Source organism: Fundulus heteroclitus, chromosome 22 (genome assembly GCF_011125445.2).
Source record: "Fundulus heteroclitus isolate FHET01 chromosome 22, MU-UCD_Fhet_4.1, whole genome shotgun sequence".
Lineage (NCBI taxonomy): Eukaryota > Metazoa > Chordata > Actinopteri > Cyprinodontiformes > Fundulidae > Fundulus > Fundulus heteroclitus.
This window is the reverse complement of record NC_046382.1, coordinates 33,834,116-33,854,719: the sequence shown is the minus strand read 5'-3', so window position 1 is coordinate 33,854,719 and position 20,604 is coordinate 33,834,116. Positions and strand designations below refer to the sequence as shown.

The 20,604-nt window shown below is 39.7% G+C and overlaps 1 long non-coding RNA gene across 2 annotated transcripts in view; it reads right to left on the bottom strand.

Moving 5' to 3' along the window:
• Positions 1-20,604, bottom strand: part of LOC105937220 — a 117,039-nt gene that overhangs the window by 73,124 nt on the left and 23,311 nt on the right. For both annotated transcript variants that reach the window (XR_001166921.3, XR_001166923.3), the window contains exons 2-3: positions 17,111-17,197; positions 5,161-5,210 (exon numbers count right to left, since the gene is read on the bottom strand). This is a non-coding gene — a long non-coding RNA (uncharacterized LOC105937220). The remainder of the gene's footprint in view (positions 1-5,160; positions 5,211-17,110; positions 17,198-20,604) is intronic.

The window sequence follows — 20,604 nt, the reverse complement described above, 5'->3', positions numbered from 1 at the left end:
AAGAAGAACTGTTTGTGTCGAAAATCTAACGTGTTAAATCAAACCAGGATGGGATTGGACCAGGAATTTATTAGCCCAGGAATTTAACCCAGGAATGTATTAGAAAATTTAACCCAGGAATGTATTAGAAAAATATTTCTAACCCAGGAATGTATTAGAAAAATAACGAAAACTGGGTTCTTTTTAAATCCAGCATAGTCTAGTTAAAAAACTGTTAAATTTTAATGTATAACTAGTGTTGCACCGATACCGATACCAGTATCGGCCGGGCCTTTGATACAGCGCTAAAATGGTGGTATTGGTATCGGCAAGTACCAACAAATAGGCCACCGATACCATTTTGATGTTTGTATGTCACTTGAACGCAGCCTTCTCTCTCCCGACACTCACTAGTTCTACTGGATTCACTTGGTATTTTTCCTGCTTTACAAAAGGTAGCAGCTTGACAAAGCCATGATAGCAATTATTTTACATCCAAGTAGTATGCAGTTCTTCATTTACACACACACACATTCATTTCAAACAGATGGTATCGGTATCGGCCAATACTGCATAGCCAGGTATTGGGTATCGGTATCGGGGGCCAAAAAAATGGCATTCTGTGTGGAGCTTGCATGTTCTCCCCGTGTGTGCGTAGAGTTCCTCCGGGCGCTCCGGTTCCCCCTTACCACTAAAGACATGCTGGTCAGGTCGGCCATTAGTGGCGCCGCGCAATCAGTTGTAGCAGCTCATGCTAACCCTCCATCTGATCTTCGAAATTTTGTTGTATGTGTAATGACAAATAATAAAAAAAAAAGCATCTCCTCTTATCAACTAGTTCAATCATTATATTGGATCAATAAATTTGTTATATCAAAATCAAACACCAATCTTTTTCAAATGAGATTTTGCAGTGAAACTTTCACTCTTGCTGGCTGCACAATGAAGGGTGACAGACAAGCCAAGTATCTTTTTTTTTTCATTTCTTTTTTTTTTTTTTTTTTTTGCATTGCAGGGGGTGAAAGATCTTTTCTCTGCCCGGCAACCAAGAGAGCTGAGTCATCTCTGTCACAGTCCTCCCACGCCTTGCCACGCTGCACTACTCTCAGTATCTCTCGGTGTGGAGATGCACAGCCATGGACTTGATACCAAAACTAACATCATCACTTCATCCAGGCCCACAGATGACAAAAACACGCAGTTACCGTAAACGGTGGGGGGAGGAGGGGGTTCTTGATGGAACAGGGTTGGCATAGGTGGGTGTGAGTGTGTTTTGTATCTGTAACGTGTGTGTGTACCTTTCAAAGAGTTTACAGAAACTGATACCACCTGCCATCAATCATAAAAGGAGTGACCGAAGAAGTAAAGAGCAAGAAAGAGAGTGAAACATGGCTTTTCTTTGTCTTCCTTTGACCAATTCTGTAGGCTGCATTACGCTGATTTGAGACTGACAGCTATGATATAAAAGACATTCAAACGAGACAAGACAAGATTGAGGCATTCTTGTCGCGTTAACAATTTAGAAAGGAATTTACAAGTAGAAATGGAAGAGGTTTTAATATCAAAATCAAAGTTATCACATGCTTCAAGGAATCTGAACTATTCGTGATATTTAGGCCATTTAGCTTACACTTCTTTAACCACATTTTTAACCCTCCCTTACATAGGGTTAATTTCTGTTGCTCTTGTATTACAAAATGTATTGATATAATATCTGTGGAATTAGTTTAGCTTGCTCAGCAGTTCATACTGTAAAGTGTTAACTGGCGGTTTTGGTTACTTAACTGTGATCTGGGTTTCGTTATTTACAACTCATGTCAAAGCTTGAATAAATACTGTATATTCATAAAAGGTTTAGAACAAAATTATATAACTGTGTGATTTAAGAGATTTCCACTTTGACTTTCTTAGAAGAGGTTGTTTTACCTAGGCCACATTTCTAAGAAACTGAAAGGTATATATTTTTTGTTTCTCTCAAAAAAGAAACCAAACATACGCTCCTTCCTGAAGCATTCTCAGACAATTCCTGAAAACGTTGTGGTTAGCTCAAATGACTGCAAAACAAATAAATCTTGTACAATATAACGGCACAATGCCATGCCAATTATCTATCCATTTATCCATTTTCTATACGCGCTTTTCTGTGCAGGGTCACAGGGGTCTGGTGTGGTACACCCCGGACAGGTCGCCAATCTATCACAGGGCAACACAGAGACAAACAGGACAGGCAACTAAGAAGACACGCACTCACACCTAAGGGCAATTCAGAGTAACCAGTTAACCTAATAGTCATGTTTTTGGGTTGTGGGAAGAAGCTGGAGTACCCGGAGAGAAAGACCATGCAGAAAGAACCCATGTAGAACCGGGGGCTTGAACCCAGGACCAACTGTGCCACTGTGCAGCCCCCACGGTAAACAGTATCACAACAAATCTGAACTGACAGCGAGAACGCAGAATACATATAACAACAATGTCAATCTCAACATGTCGGTCTTACTACATTAAATGTTTATTAAATTAAATGTACCTTGTCAAAGCTTTCAGCGATATAATACCTGTGATGGCGTTAAACCTATGGCTTGCCACCATTTTACGTTTGATATTTATAGTCAGAACATAAACGAATAATTATATATTTTAAAAAAGAATATTTGTTAATCTGCGACAGACTGCCGACCTGTCCAGGGTGTACCCCGCCTCTCGTCCAGTGTACGCTGGAGATAGGCACCAGCACCCCGCGACCCCATGAGGGATAAAGCGGATCAGAAAATGGATGGATGGATGGATATTCGTTAACAAACTTTGTATATCCATGCACCCAAGACCATTTCATAGATTCCCATTAACACTGGCGACCTGTCAGGAGTACCCTGCCTCTCCCAATGACTGCTGGATATAGGCACCAGCCACCCACAACCATGCAAGGAAAAGCAGGTGCATACAGTGTACATTAAAGTTTCTGTATCTGTCTTATAATTAACTTTCCATCAACAAAATGGAGCCTGAGTACATCATTAATGGTAGCTAGCGATGTAGTTTCTCACCTTAGCTAAACAAGCTAATGGTGCAGGATATTGCAATTAGTAAGCAAATCAATATTCTGCTCAACAATCTGAACTCAGAATGAGCAAGAGTGTAATTTTTTTTAGATCTTTACTATAATTCACATTCAAACTACTTTGACTGTTTGTTATAGCTTTATCTGTGCAAAGCCAGGGTCCTCCAGGCCCCTCTGTGGCCATGAGCTTGCACTCTAAAATAGGAAGAAGGTAAACAAACGGTTCCAATAGTTTCTCATTTGGACATCGAAATTAGAAGTTGAAATTTTAACTCATCCTGGTGTAAAGGCATAACCACGCCCCCAGACAGATCTAGAAAAATGCCACCAAAGTGGGCCGTTCCAACCGTCACGGCTAAGTGTAGGGATGAGCGTTGAGGATTATGGGCGACATCTGGTTGTTTTGCTATGGATCGGTCTTTTGAGATAGAGGAATTTTCACTCCACTCGTCACCAGAGGTTGAGGGAGGCCAGCGAGGCTGAGCCTCATCGGTTCGAGCCGCTGGATCAAGGCACTGACTCAGTGATGCCGGTAGGAGTGTACGAGAAGGAGCCGCTTTTATAATCCCACAGCAGCAGAGCTACTGACATCCGTTTTTCTGTGCGATGCCACAACATCTTCATCCGAACCAATAGCAATACTAATTTGAAATTCAATGCAAGACTCTCATTGGAGGAGGGTGCCACACAGACGGTTTTAGAAATAAAAGCAGGATTTTAACAAATGTGCAGGTAGATGTCAAAATAATTACTGGGAAATGTAGACGGCACCAAGACATCCATGTTAACAGTTTATTAGTTTAAAGAAGTCGATTTGGGGGCGAGTTACCCTTTAATTGATGTCTTTGCGCCTCCCCTAGCTAACATGAACAAGCTAAACCTTGCACTCAGGTATGCCAACACTGGGCCAAGCTTAAGAAAGGATGTCATTTCATGAAAATACCTTAAAACAAGGTCAAGCAGAATAAGAAGAGCAAACTAAATATTTGTAATTATTAAAATTATTAGCAAACCAGTTTTGCTTGGAAAATAGATTTGTATGTTCAGATTTACTACTAGGCAGTTGACGCAAATGGACACTCGAGTGTTATAAGATGGAAAAAAGAAAGAAAAAAAAAAACATACCCAACTTCCTGGAGCTCATGGACAAAGTATTTTAGATCGATCCATCTCTGTTTCTGACACATTGGTCCAAAACTACATGCGAGTAAAGACTTTGTGAAGTCAAGTTAAGGCTATTGGTTTAAAATGTAAACTTTCCGTGTGTTCTTTATTATTACGGCACAGCTCATGAATAAGAGATGCATCTGTACAGACTGTGAAACTCTCACCAACGTCACTTAAAGACTCAGTTCTGTACACAAACTGCTCCCGAGTTTTAGTTCTTGATCATGTTTTTTTTTTCTTGTTTTTTTTTTTGTTTTTTTCATTGAGGACAGCTGTTGCCATCTCACCAAGAGATCTGACACAAACGCTTTCACTTTAGACCTTCAAGGTGCGGACAGCGATACGATACGATTACGTGACTGAATTTAGACCAGCTGGTCACAAGACATGTCAAAACCACGGCCAGAGTTCCCCACAGTTAGCCCTTCCACCAACAAGCAGAAGACGGTCACTCTTCTCCCCATCTGTGATTATCCACAGTCCGATTTTACCTCACTTGTGCTATTTGAAGCACTTCTTTTCCACAGACGTTGAACAACGCGTGGCATTTTACACTACATAGCGGCATGAAAATCAATTAAAGCGGCCCATGAAAAAGTGTCTTAAGTCTAAAGAGAAATGGATCTGTCTCCAGTTAGCAAGTTTAAATCATCAGACGAGAAAAAGTCTATTTTCCATACAGATCTTGATTTCTTCCTGCTTACAGCCTTATGCTATCGCTCAGATTATGCACAAGCGCCATCCTTTCTTTGAAATTATTTTATATAAAGATCACCTAAAGTTAGAAATCCGTAAAAAAAAAAAAAAAAAAAACCATTGAAGCCATAATAGAACGTCCACACCAGTCAATAAAATTTGAATAAGACAGACAGGGGTTCCCTTGAACTGCAATTCTCTGATTTTAAAAACCCAAAACGCTAACAATGACTAGTTATCTTCAGCTTGCTTTCACTCACCAGTTTGTTGCCCTTCATCCTCCTCTTCATCCGAAAGTCTTCAGTGAACACTGAGAAGAGAGGAGAAAGAAAAGAAAGAAGAAGAGAGAAAAGGAATGTTTTAATCACTCTGAAGGAAGCAAACTATCTTCCCACTCACATTTCTCAGTTATCGCTTCACACAGACACACAACCCAGCTCAAAACACTCACTCAGTGATACCTCCAACAGACCTAGATGAATCACAGGAAGGAGGGAAAAAAATAACTTGGTTGGGGGTTATAGATTGAAAGAGTGGCAATAAGACAGAAAAGATCCAGAATAGAAAAGAGGAATGAATAGAATGTAGAGAGGAGAGCATGATGACGGGGGAGGAGAGCGCAAAGAGAGAGAAAAAATGAAGTGGCTTGGCTGAGTCATCTGTAACCACTATTTCCTTCACTGCTCTTAGAGCTCTTCTGATGACTGGCCAACTTCTAAAACAGGCACACACGACCCAATCATCTCCTACTTTCAGCTTCACACCACTCAACATCTTTTGCTTTCTTAAAAACTACTTCCACATTTAGCTTTGTGAGGAGCCTTAGAATGAAATACATCTAAGATAAAGCACAGCTTTTTTTTAATTTTACAGCTTGATGATTGTGTCGTTTTATATAACTGGTGTTGGACTTGGGAGTTAAAGTTGATACCTTCCATGATTGTATTATACAGGGCAGAGGAATGCATTGCATTGTTGCAATTAAGGGATGACCATGTGAGTTTTTCTGAAAGCCTTGGGAAAGTGACTCGTGAGCTGACCTCACTGAATGTCTCATGAGAAACTTTCTGCAACTGGTCAGAAATCAAGCGTCTTCCTTTCCCAGTATCCCCAGAGGCAGTGCTTTTTATGTTAGGCATGCTCAGATGCTTCATTGATGTTTAAAGTTGATGAGGAAGCGCAATAAAGTAAAAAAAAAAAAGAAAAAAAAAAAAAAGAAAGGGCAAATGACAAGGAATGCATCAGTATTCACAACCCCTTCTTTCCCCAAATGTGTTTGCGAGAGATGAAGTTGTGACCATCTGAAGGTTACATGGCCCTACTTTTACTAGATAAACCTCATAATACCGATCTGGACCTCCTTTTACCATCAGAAACTTAATTTTGCAGGGCACAGATTCCAGAAAAGGTTTTCATAAAGTTTGGTCCATCCAGTTATGTTAGATTTATCCACAGCATCGGTTCTCCGGCGACCACATCCCACTTGTGCTTTAACGTTTTGAGATCTGGTGACTGTGGGGGACATTTGAGTATAAAGAACACATTGCTGTGCTGAAGAAACCAGTATAAGATGATTGGAGCTTTATGACATGGTGGATTACCCAGCTGCAGGAAGTCATAAGTACTTGGTTACATTGTGGTCATAAAGGGATGGACATGATCAGCAACAATGCTGAGCACCAACTGAACATTCCTTAAACACCACAAAGGGTGCAAAGAAAATAACTTCCACACTATGACACCACAAGCAGCAGCTTGGATCATTCAATGCAGAATGGATTCATGCTTTTTTTTAATGTTTACTCAAAGTTTTGACTCTGGAATCTGAATGTCAAAGCTGAAACCAAGACTCATCAGGCCATGCAATGTTTTTTTTTTTTTTTAATCCGTTATCTAATCTTGGTGAACCTGTCTAAACTATATCCTCGGTTTTCTTTTTTTTAGTGGACCAACAGACACTCAAGACTGTTCTTCTGCTGCTGTAGCCTGAGTGTTGTGTAAACCCCCTTTTAATAACATTCTAATGCTCATTTTCAACCTCAGCAAGCTGCCTTCACTATGTCTAGATGCCTAAATGTATTGAGTTGCTTCCTTGTCATTGGCTGATCCCATATTTGTGTTAAAAAGGCATCCCATAGGTGTACCTAATAAAGTGGCCAGGTAGTATTAAAAATAGATTGCGTATAGAAGAATAGAGTCCTTCACTGCAGCTATTACCGTCTTGAAACCTGTGGAAAACAGACCAGCAGGAGCAAACTACATTCTAAAGCATGACTTCTACTGTTGCCAATCTTTCAAATGTCTGTAAGAGAAACACTTACTGGTGCAAACATTTCAAATCTAAGTAATTTTTTCAACTTTTAAAGAAATTAGACTTCTTGCTGCAACCACAACTTTTGTCCCTGCTGGCGACAGGATAGAAAGCAGGACTTCGACACAAACTTTCCATCGCCCTGTCTTCTCAGCCTCAGCTTCCTTGGAAGAGGCAACAACGCCCCCACAGGCAAGCAGCTTCTACAGCGCCGTGCATTCATATCCCTTTAACTTTTTCACATTGTCATGTTACAGCCACTGTAGCAGTTTGTGTGACAGACCAACACAAAGTAGCGCAAAAAGATTTGCCTTAAGAAGTTGTCTCATCAGTAAATAAATAGAGTCCACCTGTGTGTGCAATTTAATCTCATAGTAAATCCAGCTGTTCAGTGACAATCTCCGAGGCTTGCTAGACGAGATTAGGGAACAATCAGCATCATAAAGACCAAGGAAGGCAGGAGACAGATCTGGGGTAGAGAAGTTTAAAGCAGGGTTAGGGTTTAAAGCAATATCCCACAACTATCCACAGATATGCTCTTTATTGAAGAGAAAGTTATAACTGAAAGGAGGTCATGTGACGTCCAATTTGCAGTTTGCCACAAGCTATGAAGGGAACAGCAATGGCCTACATCCAAAACGCTGTTTGGTGTAAAACAAACAGTTCACATCACCCTGACCACCTCATCCCCACATTGAAACATGGTGGTGGAAGCATCATGCTGTGGAATGCTTTTTCTCAGCAAGGGCAGAGAAGATGGTCAGAGTTGAGCCAAATACAGAGCACTTACGGAAGAAAACCTTGACGCTGAGACTGAGGTTCGTCTTCCAGCAGGTCAATAAAGGCTCAGTTTTACTTGCACTTTCAGGGTGTCACGCAGGTCTCTGCAGACAGCACGCTAGCCTGAACAAGCGCTATGGATGTTTATACCTGATGCGTCCGTAGGTGCTACAACTGTTATGGAAAGAATTTTCCAAAAAAGAATCAGTCTCTAAATGTGCGAAGCTTGTAGCGGCATATCCAAGCAACCTGCAGCTGTAATTACAGTAAAAGGTGGATCTACAAACTGTCAGAGGGGCTGAAAAAAAATGCATGCCACATTTTCTAGATATTTTTTGCTAAAAAAATTTTTTGAAAATAATGCATCCTTTTACTTCCATAATTTATGTTCTTCTTTTATGCTTGAAAACTGCTTAGTGGAGAATTAAACAGCTTACTAAATAGTACAGAGAGTTTTTTCAGAAAAGTGTCATATCCTGAACTGCCAATTATGGAAAAGGTGGCCTCAAAGGAAAAACAGAAAACTCCCTCAGAAAGTCTGAAAAACTATTGCTCAAGCCCAATTTAAACATTAAGCTGTGGCTTCTCATACGTCACGTTTGGTTACAAGCTGTGGAGACTAAAATTCCTGACATTGCTCAGATAAAGAAAATACTTTAGATCTTTTCCACAATCTTACAGAGAACATATAGCGTTATCAAATCATACTTGCCACACAGGCTTAGGTTTGTCAAAACAGCTTCATACAAACAACAGCAATCAGGTCAGGACATTATTGCCATAGTTTTGTATAATAAATTACCACAAGAGAGACTAGATTGTCTAGTTTTGGAGAAAATAAATGCCATTAAAAGTGCTTGTTTAAACATGAACAGAAAAGATGACTAGTTAAAAAGTGAGTTATGCAATAGCTTCCTGACAAATATCTAATTATATTTTGAGCAATGATAAGAGTAGCCTGATTGTGGGGGGAAAATACTTTAGGATTGCTGTGCAATCACTCAACACGTCATTATAGTTTATTTATTCTTGTCAAAAGCTGCAGTTAGTCACATTTGTATCCATTTAATGAACACGTTGTTTGGTTGTATTTATCTACTGATAGAGGTTTGTCATTTATATTTTTGTGTCACCTGCATACAAAAAGTTCTTGTATCAATGTGAAAATATTGAATTCACTCATCTCAGAAACAACGCTAACAAGGTGGACACAACAGCAACATAATATGTGATTTGAAAATCCCTGTCTGATGTTATTTTTCTAATGATCTCAAACATTTAAGTGACAAAACAGCAAAAATAGTCTAAATCTGAACAAGAAATTATAAAATGCAATGATGACTTATTAAAAACATTACAGTGGCTCTTTATTTTAGCTGAAAATCATTCATCCCAAATCAGACACCAGCTTCTGCATCATAAATACTCTGTGGTGTTCTTCTAGTTTTGCACTATAGACACCACCCGTGGGGGGCGCATTCAAATAGGCACTGATGTTTGATGACATACTTTTTTATGGTGGAGCCTAGGTGGGATGTAGGGTTATTTTTGTGACCAATCAATGCGAAAAGTAAATAAAATGGCAAAAAAAGAAAATTATTTTTTATCTCTAATTAGCAACAAATCTTGATGGACATTGCCACTTGCTCTTCTGAACCTTACAAGGCATCTGACTTTTGGCAATGTGATTTCTCAAAAATAACTTGGCTTGAGTAGAAATGGTTTCATTTAAAATAATGGTTTTGTCCTTTTCGGGCGATAAATCATAACCCTTGAAACCATCTGCAGCCTGAGCCCGACCAACACTTTCAGTGACATTCAGAAACACGTCATTAAACCCACCATTATACATAATGGCACACAGTTAAAATGAAAACAAAATTACTGCCTCATCCTGAGATTCTCATCTGTGTGTTATTAGTCTTCTGATCTTCAAATTTCTGAAAGAGTGACATGTAACAGTAGCCCCCATGCACTTTGCTGCTGTTTGCAGATTGCAGTAGCGATCAGCATGCGACTGGGAGATGAACTCCTACTCTGCCTAGCTCAGGAAATGATGGGAACTCGTACTTAAGCGCTCAGCTTCCTCTGCAGTTCCCACACTTCTCATTACACATCTGTACACTTGTGTACAAGTAGTCATTCACAGGCCCAGACATGTCCCATGTGGAGCCATAATCCTGAAATAGAGAACGCATACTGGTCATGGAGTTCTTTTTGATGCTGTGTATAAGCCTGATCTACATTCTGCTAATGAATATTAATGATTCGGATGCAGATGGTGATTAGCCATGTGACACATTGAATTTCCACCTTTTATAAGTAGGAAAAACACACAAATTAAAGATAACTTTTAAGTATTTTAATCAAAAATAAAGTTTTTTCAAGGGGGTGCAATGAACCAAAAAGATCTGAGAATGTCAAAATACCAGGATTGTTAACGTCTGTCTCTTGAAGTGCTCTGAATGGGTTATCCGTATGCAACTTTGTCTGATGAACCATGTATGTGTGCCACAGACAAAGGTAAATAATTTAACCTAATAGTTCTATGTAAAGAAAGGAATAAGTTTTCAAGTTTTTCTCTTGCATTGGCACTTTTGGCTAATAAAAATAGCTCATCTGAGTGACTGACAACACTCCTAATTAGCCGCTAATGATGCTACAGTTAGCATCTGCTTCTGTTTTGTTTGGTTCAGTCAACCAACACATGTCAGGGTTTTTCTGTTGCATCTTCCTAAAGAAATCCCTTCTCAGATCATAATACAGAGGACAGGGAAATATATACCACAATAACTTAAAATAACACCCATAAACACTGGTCTTCAGGAAGCCCTTTAAATCTCCCTACTTCAACCACCAGATCTTAACTGAGCACAAGGTGACCTTTGTCTTCTTTTTCATTATAACCATATTAAACACATTAAACTTCACAAATAACTGGTTTTCAAACAGATCCTTAATTTGATTTGAGAAAATATTCTAAAAACCTATTTAGATCAAGCGTAACTGTGAGTTTGGTCCCAATTCAAACTTTTCCTGGTCAGTCTTTCCGTTGGCATGTGAACGAGGGGAGTCCAGAACCTCACCATTTCACATCTTTGTTTTATAAGACAAGGCTTCCAACCACATCTCTTTCTACAGCTCGCTTGAAAGTAAACTTGCGTACCCCAAGAAAACACCTCATAGCTCTATAGAGGACAGCATTATTTCTGGGAGCATCCTCACAGCCAAACAACCCTGCAGCACAAAATTTAGACAAATCAAAAACTATGGTCAGGACATATTTTCATCTTGATGAGTGTGGATCCCAAAGCTCTTCCTGCTGAGTCTGACAGAACTTCTATTCCCTTATTTTCATTAAAACTAAAACCAAGATAACAAAATCATCAGCATATAATAAAATACCCTGCTCCAAAAAGTAAGGAACACTTTCATATGCATCAGATCTCAATTCAAACAAATAATCCGGCTGGACATCCAAACTGATATGGAAAGGGTAATGTGTTAGGAGCTAAAGGGTGCCACCTCAGTTGATGAAAATGATCCACCCACAAGGGGCTTCATCTGAAGTCACTGAGAAAGTGAAACTGAAAAGCTGATGCAGCATGCAACTGATCATGCTGAACAATGTTACAGGCAGCATAATGGAGCTGCACAGGGCCTACTAGAGGACGTTGGGCCCTCAAGTCACCCTCACCCAAGTCTATTTCCAATGGTTTGGTATGAGACATTCACACCACTGACCCACTGGAGGTATCTTTGTAGGGTTTTGGCAATACTTGTCCTGTTCCTCATTGCTCACAGGAACAGATAGTGGTTCTGCTGGGGGGTTTAGGGCATCAGACACCCTGTCCAGCTCTCCTAGAGTAATTCCTGGAATCTCCTCCCTGCTCTTGAGTCCGCTCTAGGAGACACAGCAAAGCTTCTGGCAATGATACCTGTTGATGTCTCTGCATCCTCTGTGTGGTCCTGGTATCACCTCATATACCAGTAGTGATAATAGACCTGGACAGATGCAAAAATACTGAAAAACAGTCAAAACAGGGAGAAGAGAAAGATTGTCTGTGACCTCCACCTTCAAAACCAGTCCTCTTTTTGGGGTTGTCTCATTGTTGCCCCTTTGGTGAACCTGTAGTTAATTTCATTAACACCAAAACAGCCAGCACTGATTAATAAGCCCTTCTACTACTGAACTGACCAGAGGAATAATCCACAAGTTTCACTTGCATGAAATAATGCTCTGATTAAAAAGTGTTCCTTTAATTTTTTGATCAATACAAATAGTTGGAGTGCTGAATTTCTTCAGCTCTGACATTTTATATAAAAAGCAAATATTGTCAGTAAAAGTACATCTCCATGTTTCTCTCCAAAGGGAATGGGAAAGCAATCATTCAAGAAGTGTTTAAACTTTAATTGGCATTCAAATTATTTCCACTAATGCCAGGTTTTAATCTTTCATATTGTAGAACATCTCTATTAATTTATTCAAAACCTGTCTTAAAGTGAACAAAAAGAGCTAAACTGTGTTTTTTATACTGTATAACCGGATTCTCACTACTGTGGCCAAAACATAAATGTGATTAATACTAAACTTCACATACTGAATATTCTGTCCACCTTGAAAATTTTTCTTTCGGCGCCTCAGCTTTTTATCAAAAATGTCTGTCTTTTGCTGCGGCCGTGATGCTTTAAAACTTTTTGTCAGCTAAACATATAACTGACCGTAATTGGTCATCTTTACAACAAGGTTTTTCCAGTGTTACCTTTTTCAAACCAGGCCATTGACATCCATTTCCTTTTACACCAGACCACAAAATTGACTAAAACAGCAATCATTATTGTCTTGCATATACTCCCCATTTTCCAAGTTAATCTCTAATTTCCAAGAGAGAATGTTGGCACAAATGAGTTGACAGAGAATCAGTTGGAAAAAAATTTGTTCATCCTTTGGACCTCCTGCTGAGAGTCTGGGGTTAAATATTCGGAGAAATGCGAGATTCTCCTATCTGAAATCGTAAACATAATTTTGAACAATCAGGTAGTCCATTACCCCATCAATCATGGCCTTAGCTTCACATTCAGGGATTTCTCCTAAATCCAAAAGCGTTAATCTTAAACTCAAGACATATTTTTGTGTCAACATGTGGTGTCGCAGAATAACCACTTTATCCATTAAAGAAATACAGGTAAAACATCAAAATGAGGACTTAATCTTCCATTCAGCACACAGCTTTTTGCTTTGAAAAAATCAATTAAGGCTTCCCGTGTTTCTATAAACTCTTATCCGACAATATTGTGAAAGAAAAATGCTCCACTGATTCAACAAGATCTTTCAAATCAAATCTCGTACGGGTCATGTAAGCCCCATCCCCGGGGGTCGTCTGGTCCGGGTACGGAATGGGGGGGGTCGGGACTGAAGCAGGAACCATTGATACTCTGACCATTAAAATACAGGCAGAAGTAATTTTTTAGAAAATATTTGTGGGAAAAATATTTAATATTAGAGTAAAATATATATTTCTGCATTAGGTATATGTAATATGTTTTCTTTAAATAAGGGGCCATTAGAACTCCCCCCACCCCAAGATAAAATGGTTTGACCATCAGGACAACGGCTGGCTGGAACTTTTAAAATTCATTCCGCTGCAAACTAAGAATGTCAGGGGTTCAGAAGTCCGGCGCACAGAATAGAAAAGAGAAGATGACACCAAAGGCTTGAGGGATTTTATGAGTAAATATTTTTTTTAAAACTGAGGATGAGTCAGGAACAGGTCTAGGAACGGAATTGCAGAGGAATCATGCCCATTCAGAGCCAGGTAAGAAGCAATGCGTTTATCAATGTGATTTTAAAGTATAGCATCCGCTAGCTAGTGTAAGGGGGAAAACACCTTTTCTTTTACAGAAAACACTTAAGCTTAGTACCAAAAGAGCAGAAAGCAGAGAGATGGCAGAGGTCCAGGTGCAGTCTGAAAGGGCCAGTTGAGGGAAGGAGCCGCAACGTGTGTTTTAGGAGGAGGCAGAGAGAGCCATCCCTAGCGATAACAGAGACAGTGCAGGAGGAGGGGCTTACTGTCCGATGGGAGTGTCTGAGCATAGTCGCTCAGAGATGGATCACACCGTTCATTTCAAAGATCCCGCGTTATGGCCAACAAAAATTAGTGATTCTGATCGAGTGAATGTTGTGCATTTAATGGCAAAAAGGAAGCCTTTCTCAGAGATGGCAAAGCCCTTCTACTACTGAACTACTGAACTACTGAAGTATCTACCTCCTGCAATGGAAGGGAAAAAATTGTTGGGGACTGGCTAATATACAGCAGGTCAAAAAAGGCAAAATTTTGGCTGCAGTGCTTGCTGTTCTCTTATGAAGAAAAGATCAACTAGTGCACTAAATTCAATAGATGGGTTGAAAATATCCAATAGAAAATACAGAGATTTGCAGGGCATGAAGTATAGAGTTAAGTTGACTATTTTCGGTGTGTGTGTGTGTGTGTGTGTGTGTGTGTGTGTGTGTGTGAGTGAGTGAGTGAGTGAGTGAGTGAGTGAGTGAGTGAGTGAGTGAGTGAGTGAGTGAGTGAGTGAGTGAGTGAGTGAGTGAGTGAGTGAGTGAGTGAGTGAGTGAGAGTGAGAGAGAGAGAGAGAGAGAGAGCTGTGTGAAGTTTTCTGTCAACTTTGGTAGATGAAAAGGACTCAGCTTATTTCAGTTTTCATGCCAAATGAGTCTCTTTAAAGAGAAAACAACTTTTTTTCAGTGCTGACTTCATCTAAGTATCAATTATCTTAATAGCCTAAAGTTACACCAAGATGAGAACACACACAGGCAAGACAACTGATTGCAATGGATTGTGTTTAAGGTTGTCAGAATAAAGAGTACTAAATAAAGGTGCATGCCAAGTTTATTGGTAAAATAAAATAAAAAGACTTTGCAAATCATGGATCCTTTTCTTTGCACTTTAGTTGTGATTAGATTCAACACTATTGTCATTACACAGGTACAGGTACAAGGCAACAAAATGCAGTTTAGGTCTAGTTGTGTTTGTCTATCACATGCAATCCAGCTAAAATACACTGATGTTTTTGGTTGTAACGTGACAAAATGTGAAATATCTGAAGGGATATTATTTATTTTTGCAAGGCCTTATTGAGGTCTTGGTGAACTTTGAGATTTTTCAACTCTCTTCTCTTTAGTAGGAAAACATTTGTATGGCTCTTCCTTCCTCTTTTTACTCTGGAATGATATAAAAACACAAATACACCCACTTTGCACAGAATTCTGAAAGAAATGTCATTTTTTACTTTGAGCCTTTTTGATTGTCATATTACATCAATTCATGCCCCAATGACTGATGTGACCATTAGGACCAGCAAACAAATGCTACAACTATTGTGACTATTCTAAAAGGAGATTACAGTGAGACCATCAATGAATTTTTCTATCTGGTTGTTCTTTTTTTCCAGGCATCAATTACATTTAATCGATAAAGTTTTACATCTCAATGGTAAATATATAGAACTAAATACATTAGTAATCCCCACACATACTGTAAGCATGCACAGAAAATAGGATCTCACTTAAACTGAAACCTTATCTGGTTTTCTTGAGAAGACCTGATAGTCTTACTCAAAGCTTGGCAAGTCATCTCACTATAGCTAAACAACATGAATAACAAATATAAGGCACTCCTACGGTTAAAATCTCGAATGTCATGAGTAGAAGCACACCAATAAACTTTGGTGCAAAGGTGTCAGGAACGACCAGAACCTCTGGTACACATCTGCATCATTAAAAACCGAAACCTATCTTTGGATTTTATCGCAGCTCATTTATCTCACTGACACGCAGCCATGCGCGACCGGTGCACAAACAGAAAGTAAGACTTTGATGAATGCTGGCTCAGCAGAGCCCTCGTTGTGGGAGGATTGTGGGAGATTGAGTTTGCAGATGAGTCAAAGAGACCCATTACACTTAATATCAGTATGAATGACCTGGCAGGCTATCTTTAGGCTCCGTGTGGGAATCAAACCAACATCTGTTCCGTTGTTGCCAGGGCAGACGTGCCTGCTTACTTCTGCACTGTTAATGACCTGTGATAGCAAGTGTTGGTTTGAAACTTTGGGCAATATTCTAACTGGCGTCATAAAATAAACATGGTTGCACAAACTGTAATTTATTAACAGGTTGTTAAGGCGTTGAATTACACTGAAAAATTCAGTCTCCAATTGGATTTTTTGGTGTATTACAAAAGGCTGAGAGCCCTTTGAGTGAAGTTGAGGGGATTCCTAAAAATCTACTGTAGGAACTGCTGTACATAATCAGTGGGAGTATTCCATGATGCAAAAGGAGAGACTCTTGAAAATATCCAGATATAGGCGTTCTTGTATCCACCTAATTACATTACTGTGGCTATCGCCAGTCTGCTTGTATCAGCAGCCTGACTGTATGTTCTCTGCCTGTAGTATTGTGTTTTTAATGTTTTTGAGAACAGGACCCTCTTATCTGTCTTTTGGCTGTGGTTCAGTGAGCTTGCAGTGCACAGAACCATCTTTGCAGATTGAGTTGTGTGAAAAAGTGGTTGGCAGCAAATGCAAAAACATCTTTTATTACAAATGTTCTCCGACCATCTGCAAAAAAGATACGTTCCAGCATTTTTAGTTGCATTAAAGTTCAAATTTGAACAAATCATAAAGAAACCAACTATGACGGTGTTAAAAGTTTGACTCTGTAATTCGGAGGTCGGTAATTCAGCAGCTGCACATGTTGATGAATGATACTGTGCTGTTTTGATTGTGTCCATTAGTCAGACACCAACCATGAGATGAGTGTGCTCAGAGCTTAAGGTGTCCTCTGTGAACTCCACGCAGTCATGGTCAAAAATAACCTAAACTTTCTAGTGGTATTCTTGATGGTTTAAGCTGGGACTGAGTCCAGAAATCTGTCAGAGGCTTTACCTTTTGCCCTTACACCCCTAATCCTCCTTTATCATGACAGCCATGCAAACAAAGGCAACTTTTCATTCTCCCTTGATTCCTGCGTGATAAAGTCTGGCTCCAAGAGTGTCAGCTGATGACTGATGATTACACGTCTGTTCTTTAAGTGTCAGAGAAAAATCAGTAGTACAGACCTTCAAATGCAACTCAGCAGTTCTTTATTTCGGTACCGTCATCATCCTCTTTCCAGTTCTTGCTCTTACGATGAATAAGTTCATTGACTGTAAAGAGAATGAGAGAGACAGAGAGACCGGTTTAGGATAAAAAAGATGTTTCATGATAAAAAGGTTATTAATATCTGTGACAGCTGCTTACAAGAAATCCAGCACAAAACACAACAGCCCCAACAGTAGGACCGATTTACAGAAAAATGTATTCATAATCTATGCTTTAAGACCTTACTGCTATAAAGGAAGATGGCTGCTCTAATGAAATCCAACAATCACAGCAGGCAACAGGTGATTTTATTTTACTTAACATTGCATCTTTGGATATATGGTAATAGCACAGAATATTGGGATTTTTCAGACTCAGTCTGACCAGTCGATTCAGGTATTATATCAATGTCCTATCTTCTTTACCTTCAACTGGTTATAGAATCTAGCGCTACTTGTTTAGGACCCACAAAACAAGTGGGTCCTAACATATTCAATACTGGGTTAACATATTCAATACTGGTCACGTAAATTTATTTCTCAAAATGTTTTTTTTGCAATGCGGATTTTAAGGGAGAAAACCTGCTAAAAGCTAGTGGTAATTTTGATGCTGGAGAAAAAAAGAAAAAAAAAAAGGAAGGAATCATCCAAGATACCGGTACAGGTACATCCTATTACACGTAGATTGGGATTTTTTTTTATAACTCTGGGGCCATGCACAACAGGAAGAAATGAAAGCGCTAAATAGGAGTCGGTGAGTCATGTGAAAAACAATCATTTGTGAGGACAGAAAAAGCAGGTACATATAAGGTGTCAGAGAGATTAATCACATATTCATTTAGGAACAGCAGTTTGATCATGATTTTGCGCTGATGAACTCGGGTGTTATCCTTAAGGTTTTAGGGAGTACTTCACAAGGTCAAGACAAAGATGTCTCTGGTAATTACAAATAAAAAAAGCCATATCTCTCTCCCTCTCCATCACGTCAGCACCTTCTGCATTTATTGTTGAAGAGAACGGCAACCTGATGCAAATTGTTCACATGGGTGGGCATCTGTATGCATTTTGTGAACTTTACTTATGCACATTCACTAATTGGCTAGAAAGCCAGCAGTTTAGCAATGGTTTAAATTCTCAGTACGATTCTTTGAGGCAAACACATCCTGATCTTAATCAAGCTTTATTTTTGGTTGAATAGTACATTCTGCTCTCTAATGCTAGATTGCACTATATAAAAATAGGATGTTTCCTATTAGAAATCCTTTTTAATTTTAACATTCATCATGTCATCTTCCCCACCAGAGCCTTTCCATTCCTTCACATCAACCCTCATCTACTAACTCAGAATTTGCCATTAATTACTTGCTGCTGTGTTTGGGTTGAAGTAGGTGGAACAATTTGTCTGCTGTGGTTTAACAATGGAAACACTTTCCAGCAGAACAATTCAGAGATTTTACAAGTGGGAATAGACGCCCACAGATTCATTTACTGAAATTGCTTTTATACTGCTAAACCATACTTTTATGTCAAAAGCAGTCTATGTGTCTGAGCACATGTAGAAGGACAACAGATGTCACCCAATATCTAGTAGATTAATAGCTAATTGTCTTATACGTTTGTCAACTCGACCACTTTGAACTGAATTACATTAACAGCCATTTAGTAAGCCACATTCATCAGCCAAGGCAGTTTATGAAGTTACCTCTGATTTATTTCACCGACTGAAACAAGCCAGACTACTATTTGTCAAATGAAAATCAAAGGTTGCTCAAAGAGGAGCTGTGTCCAAATGTGCATTTCTGATTAGGGTCATTCCAGAACTATTATTGCTTCCAAAAGGGTTAATCTTTCATCTCCCTTTCCCTCCCTCCCTGCAGCTGCCCCGCGGGCCTGTGTTGCTGGGAGCCTCGCAGACTCCAGACAGAGACACCATGACTCAGCCGGGAAAGGATCTGACTCACCTCCTGTAGAGTCACAGGCCTTAATTCCCATGAAGGTGTTGTACAGAGATGCTATTGTGCATCTGATTAGACAGACATATGACCTGACAAGAGGAAACGGAGGCACAGTGAGAGGCGCTTCCTCTGGGAACACTGGGTTACTTGTCTCTGAGAAAGTTTACAGTATTGGTCCCAATTCTTGCATCTTGTAAGTGCACATACAGGAAGGGAAACTGTATATTAATGTGTGCGTGTGTGTGTGTGTGTGTGTGGTCCAGGAGGCTAATGTGTGTGGTCCAGGGGGCTAAGGACTAATGCCTGGGTGTTCCATGATGTATAAATAGCTGGGTCAGACCACCGGTGAACTGTCTTATGGGGGGGCTTTAATCACTTAAAGGGTAACTCCCTCCCAAATGAACTTTTTTGCCCATAAACTGTTAACATGGTTTTCTTATTGTACTGTCTACATATCCTGATCATTATTTTTATTTATTTTTTAAAACAGTAATTATTTGCAAAGTGCAAATGTCCATTGTCCAACCTAAAACTAACTTCACTGCAGTTGCTGTGAATTTCCCTCACTTGTATAGAAACCCGCCTGCTGCAGTCAGAGCACAGAGAAGATCAACCACGCTTCATGTCCACATTACAAATGAATCATGATGCGCAAAGCTACCGGTGATCCCGCCCGGATTACAAAGCAGGAAATAAATCTAATATATAACTGGACCCATCCTGTCCTCCACTGCCTCGGCAGCATCCGGTTCGGGGCGTCGCTGAGTCAGCGCCTAGAGCCAGCCGCTCAAACTGATAAGACCCTGACCCGTTGGGCTCCAAAAAATAAAAATAAAAGCCACCCTCAACCTCCGGCGGAAGAGGAGGGTGAAAAATCCTCAACTTCAAAAGACCAAACTACGGTGTGATTACCAGCATAACTCTGCTCACTCTCCATGATTCAATATGGCAAATCAAGCATACGGCTGCTCCCCCCCACCCTACCCTGAACACAGCCCCGTCCCCTCCCGTTCCCACGTATACACAATTTGTCTGGGGGCGGGAATATGCTTTTTACATGGGGGTGAGTTACACTTTAATTATTAATTATTTTTAAGCAAAGGTAAAAAACTGAAAACACTGCTTTAACACAAGTCCTGGGCCTGGTTGAGATTCTCTTGGAGAACCTTCGCAGTATTTACATACAGGCTTAAAAAAAAAAAAAAAACAACGGATGAATGTAGCAGCTTTCTTTTAGCCAGCTGACCAGCAGTGTGCAGCAACAGTTGGGGTAGGAGCTGGGTTACGTTGTCCTATACTCCACAGAGCTGGAGAAAACTCCAGTCACTCTGGAACTCTGTCTGGCATCTATTTAAAAGGACTTTAAACTGTATGTTGGACTTTTTTTTTTTTTTTTCAAACATACAGTTGTTCCATGATGGACTTATTCAGTTTCATGAATCTCTCAGTGGAGCTATGAACTTAAATTGTTTAGTGATATTATTTTTATTCTAAACGGAAGAATCAGAAAATGCACTA